Here is a 9,143-nt window from a genome sequence, read left to right on the forward strand (position 1 = left end):
ACCCAGAATATAGTTTATTTTGGCATATTTTCTGGGAATATTTGAAAAGAATGTGTATTTTGCCATTGTTGGGTGGAGTGTTCCGCAAGTGTCAGTTAGATCTTGTTGGTTGATGGTGGTGTTGGGTTCCTGTATATCCTGTATCATTTTTTGTTTAGCTGTTCTATCAATAGTTGAGAGTGGTGCTAAAGTGTCAAACTATAATTGCGGATTTGTCTATTTCTCATTACAGTTCTATCAATTTTTTCTTTGCAGCTCTGTTTTTTGGTGTGTACATATTTAGGATTGCTATGTCTTCTTGGTGGATGAACTCTTGTATTTGTGTAATAACTCTCTCTGTTCCTGGTAATTTTCTTTGCTCTGGACTCTATCTGATATTAAAATAAGCACTCCTGTTTTCTTTTGATTAATATTTGCATGGCATATATTTTTCCATCTTTTTCTTTTCAACCTACATACATCATTATATTTGAAGTGAGTTTCTTGTAGCTATCATTTAATTGGCTCACTTAAAAAATACAATCTATAAATCCCAATCCTTTAATTCGTATATTTAGGCTATTAGATTTAATGTAATTATCAACATGTTAGGGCTTAAATCTGCCTTTTTACTTTTTGTTTTCTGTTTGTTCTTTGAATTTTTTGCTTCTCTGCTTTCTTTTTTCTACCTCCTTAAGGGTTACATGAACATTTTAAAAACTCTCATTTGATTTATCTATAGTGTTTTTGAGTGTATCTATTTCTATAGACTTTTAAGCAATTGCTCTAGGTATTACATACATAGTTTATCACAGTCTACTGGTCTTGACATCTTACCAGTTCAGGTGAAATGTAGAAACCTTACCTCTTTTTACCTCTCACTACCCTCCCCCTTTTATGATATTATTGTCTTACTATTTCCTTTACATACATTGAGAACCACATCAGAGAGTGTTATAATTTTTGCATCAACCATCAAACATAATTTAGAAAACCTAAGGAGAGAAAGAACATCCCTTCCTCCCTTCCTCCATTCCTTCTCTTTCTTCTTTCCTAATGTTTTGGATTTCTTATTTTACCATTTATTTTCTATTTTAATAACTTCCTTTATCTCTTCTTTTAGGGTAGGTCTGCTGGCAACAAATTCTTTTTCTTTTTCTTCATCTAAGAATGTCTTGATTTCTCCTTCAATTTTGAAGTATATTTTCACTGGATATGAAATCCTGGGTTAACAGTTCTTTTCTTTCAGTACTTGTAAAATGTTGTGTTTCTTCCTTCTGAACTCCATAGTTTCTAATGAGAAATCTACTTTTGTTCAAATTGTTTTCCCCTAAGAGTAGGGTATCCTTTATCTCTTACTGCTTTCAAGGTTTTAAATTTGTTTTAAGCTTTCAAAAGTTTGATTATGATGTGTCTTGCCATGGATTTACTTGGGTTGATTTTGTTTGGGTGTATTAGTTTTCCATTGCTTTGTAACAAATTACTGCACACTTGGAGGCTTAAAATAATGTTTTTTACTTGACAATTTCTGCATGTCAGAAGTTCAGGTGGAGCTGACTGTGTTCTCTGTTTACCATCCCACAAGGCCAAAATCAAGGTGTGAGTTAGATGGGGTTTATTTGAGACTCTGGGAAAGAAGCCAAGTTCATTTAGGTTGTGGCAGAATTCAGTTTCTTGCAGTTGCAGGACTGAGGTCTTTGTTTTCTTGCTGGCTGTCAGCAGGGGGTTGCTCTCAGCTCCTGTAGGCCACTCTACTCTTTGCACACTGCCCTCTCCATCTTCAAAGCCAGCAATGATGCACTTAGTGCTTCTTTTGCTTTGATTCTCTCAAACGTCTTCATTTGCCATCAGCTGAAGAAAATGCTCTGCTTTTAAAGGATTCGCCTGATTGGGTCAGGCCCATCCAGAGAATCCCTGTATGTTAATTACAACTACAAAATTCCTTTATAGTTGTATCTAGGTTAGTACTTGATTGAATAACTAGAAACAGGAAACTTGGGAGTCCATTTTCAGAATTCTGACTGCCACAGTGGCATTGGGATCTGTTCAGATTCTTATTTGTAGGTTTATTTATTTATTTATTTATTTATTTATTTATTACCAAATTTGGGAAAATTTCAGACGTTGGATCTCCCTTTCCTTTTCCACACTGGGACTCTGATGAACATATGTGTTGGCTCTTTTGTTGTAGTCCCACAGGTCCCAAAGTTCTGTTCTTTTTTTTTTTTTTCCAATCTGCTTTCTTTCTGTTGTTCAGATTGGATAATTTCCATTCTCACTGACCCTATTCTCTGTCTCTTCCATTCTGCTGCTGGGTTCATCTGTGAAGTTTTGTTTTGATTTTTGTTTTATTTATTTTTTATTGTAACATAGTTGATTGTACATATCTGTGGAGTACAGAGTTGAATATCAATACCTGTGTGCAATATATATGATGCTCGAATCAGGGTAATTAGTATATTCAACATTATACAATGTAATTGTTTTTCACGGCCCTTTACGATTCCTCCCTTAACCCCCCTTTTCCTCCCCCTTTCCCCCCTCCGGTAACCCCAGTTCTGTTCTCTCCTTTTGAAAGTTCAACGTCTCATTGTGATTGTTGTATCTTTATTTTCTTTTTCATTTAATTGTTTACTTTTGAGCTCTTACTTGTGAGTGAGGACATGTGGTATTTCTCTTTCTGTTCCTGGCTTATTTCACTTAACATGATTTTCTCTTAAGTTCATCCATGTTGCTGTGAATGGCAGAATTTCATTCTTTTTTATGACTGAGTAGTATTCCATTGTTTATATATACCACATTTTCCTTATCCGGTCATCTGATGATGGACATTGAGGTTGGTTCCACATCTTGACTATTGTAAATAGAGCTGCAATAAACATGGGGGTGCAGGTAGCTCTTCAGCATGATGATTTCCATTCCTTTGTGTATATACCCAGCAGTGGTATTGTTGGATCATATGGCAGTTCTATCTGTAGTTGTTTGAGGAACCCCCATACTGTTTTCCATAATAGTCGCACCAGTTTACAGGCCCACCAACAGTGTAGGAGAGTTCCCCTTTCTCTGCATCCTTGCCAGCATTTGTTATTCTCTGTCTTTTTGATAATAGCCAGTCTAACTAGGGTGAGACAATATCTCAGTGTGGTTTTGATTTGCATTTCCCTGATGCTGAGTGATGTTGAACATTTTTTCATGTGTCTGTTGGCTGTTTGTACATCCTCCTTTGAGGAATGCCTATTCAGCTCCTTTGCCCATTTCTTAATTGGGTTATTTGTTTATTTCCTGTTAAGTTGTTTGGGTTCCTTGTATATTCTGAATATTAATCCTTTGTTGGATGCATAGCTTGCCAATATTTCCTCCCACTCTGTAGGTTGTCTTTTCGCTCTGTTAATTCTTTCTTTTGCTGTGCAGAAGAAGCTTTTTGGTTTGATATAATCCCATTTGTTCATTTGTTTATTTTTCCTTTTATAGCTTGTGCTTTTGGGGTCTTATTCATAAAGTCTTTGCCCAGACCTGCTTCCTAAAGTGTTTCCCCTATGTTTTTGTTTATGAGTTTTATAGTTTCAGGTCTTATATGTAAGTCTTTAATCCACTTTGAGTTGATTTTGGTATATGGTGAGAGATATGTGTCTAGTTTCATTCTTCTACACATAGATATCCATCTAGGTTCATCAAGGATATTGGCCTGTAATTTTCTTGTTTTGTTGTGTCTTTATCTGGTTTTGGTATCAGAGTTATGTTGGCCTCATAGAATGAGTTTGGGAGAGTAGGGTCTGTTTTAATTGTTTGGAACAGTTTCATGAGAATTGGTATTAACTCCTTTTTAAAAGTTTGATAGAATTCAGCTATAAAGCCATCCGGACCTGGGCTTTTTTTTTGTTGGAAGATTGATAATTACTGCTTCAATCTCCTTGCTTGTTATTGGTCTGTTCAGGTTTTCTATCTCTTCTTGGTTCAGTCTTGGTAATTTATATGTGTCTAAAAACTTATCCATATCTTCCAGATTTTCAAATTTGTTGTCATACAGTTGTTTATAATAGTCTCTACTGATTCTTTGTATTTCTGTGGTGTCAGTTGTAATGTCTCCCTTTTCATTTCTGATTTTTGTTACTTGGGTCTTCTCTTTTTTGTTGTTAATCTAGCTAATGGTGTGTCTATTTTGTTTATCTTCTCGAAAAACCAACTTTTAGTTTTGTTAATCTTTTCTATTGTTTTATTGGGTCTCTATTTCATTTAGTTCTGCTCTGATCTTAATTATTTCTTTCTGTCTACTGCCTTCAGGTTTGGATTGTTGTTTTTCAAGTTCTTTGAGGCATAGTGTTGGGTTGTTTATTTGGAGTCTTTCCACTTTTTTGATATATGCATTTACTGCAATAAATTTCCCTCTTAGTACCGCTTTTGCAATATCCCACAACTTTTGGTATGATGTATCTTTATTTTCATTAGTTTCTAGAAATTTTTTGATTTCCTGTTTAATTTCTTCTTGGACCGATAGGGATGCAAGAATAGTTCAACATATGAAAGTCAATAAATGTGATATATCACATCAACAAGCTCAAGGACAAAGACCATATGATTATCTCAATAGATGCTGAAAAAGCATTTGACAAAATTCAACATTCCTTCATGATAAAGAGGCTCAACAAATTAGGTATAGAAGGAAAATATCTTAACACAATAAAAGCCATTTATGACAAGCCCACCACCAGTATTACTCTGAATGGGGAAAAATTGAAGGCCTTCCCCTTAAGGACAGGAAAAAGACAAGGATGTCTACTCTCACCACTTCTATCCAACATAGTACTGGAGGTACTAGCTAGAGCAATCAGGCAAGAGAAAGAAATAAAGGGAATCCAGATTGGAGAAGATGAAGTCAAACTTTCCCTATTTGCAGATGACATGATAGTATATATAGAAAAGCCTAAAGACTGTATCAAAAAACTCCTAGAGCTGGTTAATAACTTCAGCAATGTTGCAGGATACAAAATAAATGCCCAGAAATCAGTAGCATTTATATACTCAAATAATGAATTAACAGAAAGAGAAATAAAGAAAGTAAGCCCATTTACAATTGTCACCAAAAAAATATGATACCTAGGGATCAATTTAACCAAAGAGGTGAAAGACCTCTACAATGAGAATTACAAACCACTTCTGAAAGAAATTAAAGAAGACACAAAAAGATGGAAAGATATTCCATGCTCTTGGATTGGAAGAATTAACATTGTGAAAATGTCTATTCTACCCAAAGTGATCTACAGATTCAATGCAATTCCCATCAAAATACCAATGACATTCTTCACAGAAATGGAAAAAACAATCTTACCTTTCATATGGAAAAACAAAAGACCCTGAATAGCCAAAGCAATCCTGAGCAAAATAAAAACAAAGCCGGAGACATAACTCTGCCTGACTTCAAATTATACTACAAACCTGTTGTAACCCAAACAGCATGGTATTGGTATAAAAATAGACATTCAGACCAGTGGAGTAGAATAGAGAACCCAGAAATCACTCTTCAGGCTTATAGCCATCTGATATTAGACATAGGCAACAAGAATCTACATTGGGGAAAAGACTGCCTCTTCAACAAGCGGGGCTGAGAAAACTGGATATCCATATGCAGAAGAATTAAACTAGATATGCATCTCTCACTATACACTAAAATCAACTCAAAATGGATTAAAGACCTAGGTATAAGACCCAAAACTGTAAAATTACCAAGGGAAAATATAGGTGAAACACTTCAGCAGTTAGGTCAGGGCACAGGCTTTATGAACATGAGCCCAAAAGCACAAGCAGCAAAGGGAAAAATAAACAAATGGGACTATGTCAAACTAAAGAGCTTCTGCACAGCAAAAGAAACAATCAGCAGAGTGAAAAGATGAGTTACAGAGTGGGAGAAAATTTTTGCTAACTATGCATCCAACAAGGGACTAATATCCAGAATATACATAAAACTCAAGCAATTATACAGTAAAAAAATAAATGACCCAATTAAAAATGGACAAAGGAGCTGAATAGACATTTTTCAAAGGAAGACATACAAATGGCCAACAGATACATGAAAAAATGCTCGACATCACTAGTCATCAGGGAAATGCCAATTAAAACCACATTAAGATACCACCTCACTCCAGTTAGACTGGCTATGATCAAAAAGATGATGAATAACAAATGCTGGAGAGGGTGTGGAGAGAAGGGAACACTACTGCACTGTTGGTGGGACTGTAAATTAGTACAACCACTTTGGAAAACAATTTGGAGGTTTCTCAAACAACTACAGATAGATCTTCCATATGAACCAGCAATCCCTCTTCTGGGTATATATCCAGAGGAATGGAAATCATCATGTCGAAGAGATACCTGCACTCCCATGTTTATTGCAGCTCTGTTTACAATAGCCAAGACATGGAACCAACCTAAATGTCTATTAATAGATGATTGGATAAGGAAACTGTGGTATATATACACTATAGAATACTACTCTGCCATAAAAAAGAATGAAATACTCCCATTTGCAACAACATGGATGAACCTGGAGAAACTTATGTTGAGTGAAACAAGCAAAGCACAGAGGGATAAATACCTCATGTACTCACTCATATGTGGGAGCTAAGAGAAAAAGGAAGGCAGGAAAGAAAGACCACAGTAGTCCCATGATCCAACAGAGGGAGGGAACATTCCTAGGGCTATAAATTGAAGTTGAGGGGAGAGGGGGAGGGGGAGGGGGAGGGAGGTTGGGGGATAATTGGAAGGGGACAAAGGGTACAAAAGCAATTTCTGGTAATGGGTATGTCCCCAATATGAATCTGGCCCCCACATCATGGTCAGGAGGGGGGACAATCTCATGAATATTCAAAATAAATAAATAAATAAATAAATTTTAAAAACACAATCCCCGCCCAAAATACACATGGATGTCCAGTTTTCCCAGCACCATTTACTGAAGAGGCAGTCTTTCCCGCAATGTATGTTCTTATTGCTTTTGTCAAAGATCAGTTGGCTGTAAGTATTTGAGTTGATTTCTGGGTTCTCTATTCTGTTCCTTTGGTCCAAGTGTGTGTTTTTATGCCAGTACCATCCTGTTTTGGTCACTATAGGTTTGTAGTATAATTTGAAGTTGGGTAGTGTAATGCCTCTGGCTTTATTTATTTATCTATTTCTGCTCAGGATTGCTTTGGCTATTGTTCCATATGAATGTTAGGATTGTTTTTCCTATTTCTGTGAAGAATGTAACTGGTATTTTGATGAGGATTGCATTGAATCTGTAGATTGCTTTGGGTAGTACGGACATTTTCACAAAGTTAATTCATCCAATCCAAGAGCGTAGAATTTCCATCTTTTTGTGCCTGTTTTAGTTTCTTTCAGCAGTGATTTGTAGTTCTCATTGTAGAGATCTTTCACCTTGGTTAAACTGATTCCTAGGTATTTTTTTTTTTCTGGTGACTATTGTCAATGGGCTTGCATTATTGATTTTCTTTTCTGCTAGTTCGTTATTGGAGTATAAAAATGCTGTTGATTTTTGCTTATTGATTTTGTATCCTACAACTTTACTGAAATTGTTTATCAGCTCTAAGAGTTTTTGGTAGTCTTTAGGTTTTTTTATATATTGGATTATGTCATCTGCCAATAGGTACAATTTGACTTTGTCTTTTCCAATCTGGATGCCCTTTATTTCTTTCTCTTGCCTGATTGCTCTGGCTAGTACTTCCAGTACTACGTTAAATAGGAGTGGTGAGAGTAGGCATCCTTGTCTTGTTCCTGTTCCCAAAACTTCGTGAAAGCTTTTCTCCATTCAGGATGATATTGGTGGTGGGTCTGTCATGTATGACTTTTATTGTGTTTTATACCTAATTTGCTGAGAGTCTTTATCAAAACACAGCAACACATCAAAAAAATTATACACTATGATCAAGTGGGATTCATCCTAGGGATGCAAGGATGGTTCAACATATTGAAGTCAATAAATGTGACATACCACATCAGAAAAATCAAAGACAAATACCACACGATCATCTCAATAGGTGCAGAAAAAGCATTTGACAAAATTCAACATGACTTCATCCTCTCTGTTTTAGAGCTGAGAAAAGGGACCACTGAAGAGGAGAATTGACTGCCTTAAGTCACACAGTTAGCAAGTGGGGGAGTCAGGATTCAAACCCACGCAGTCTGGCTCCGGAGCCAGGTGACTTGGCCTCATGCTGTGTTGGAGCATATACTTGGTGACTGTCCACAGCAGGAATGAGACCCAATAGGGGGCAGCAAGATGAGGAAGCTGTGGATGTCAAGATCTCTTTCTCACAATGCCAAGCTGCCCCTCATGCCCTAAGTAATCATTCTACAGTTTTCAACACCTCATCTTGAGCCATCCACCCTTTCACTTCCTCTATTCTGGAGCTACCTGAACTTCCTCCTGTGCCTCCAACTCAACAACTTTACGCATGCTGCTCCCCCTGGTGCACCCCTACCTCCTCCAGGTCTCAGCTCCCATGTCCCTGCCTCCAGGAAGCCCTTCCTGGTCCTCAGGCTGAGCCAGGTGCCCCCTCTGAATTCCTCCATTCCAGCCCTGTTCACTCTGGGTTATCACTGTCTGGGGACAGATCTGTGTCCCCACTGGACTGCAAACCTCTGTAAGGGCAGAGCCAGGGCTGTCTTGGGCACTGCTGTGCCCCCAACACCACTAGGCACAGGGATCAGCAAAGAAAAGAGTTCAGGGAGTATGTGTTAAGTGAATAAATGAACGAATGGATACATGGATTAATGGCAATTCCTTCACCCTGTCAGTTATGTTAAATCTTCTTGTCCATATGCTCCCAAAGACCAATGGCTTGTCTTACTCATAAAGAATATATATATGTATATTTTAATTTTTATTGAATCAAAATTGATTATAAATAATTTTGGAGTTCAACATTGAGATATGTTGATCAATTCAATATTACTAGCATATATATTGTTACAAATCATAATTATTCTTTATGCCCCTTGTCCAATCCCTCCCCATCCCCCTCTCCCTCTCCATCCCCCTTCTAATTACCCTAGATTTCTTCTCTCCTTCTGAAAGAATAATGGTTGCTCTGTTGATTTGTTGCCTAGATGATCTGTCCAATGCTGAGAGGTGTGATCAGGTCCCCCAATATTATCACAGAGCAGATGCTTCT

This window comes from Cynocephalus volans, chromosome 10, assembly GCF_027409185.1.
Source record: "Cynocephalus volans isolate mCynVol1 chromosome 10, mCynVol1.pri, whole genome shotgun sequence".
Lineage (NCBI taxonomy): Eukaryota > Metazoa > Chordata > Mammalia > Dermoptera > Cynocephalidae > Cynocephalus > Cynocephalus volans.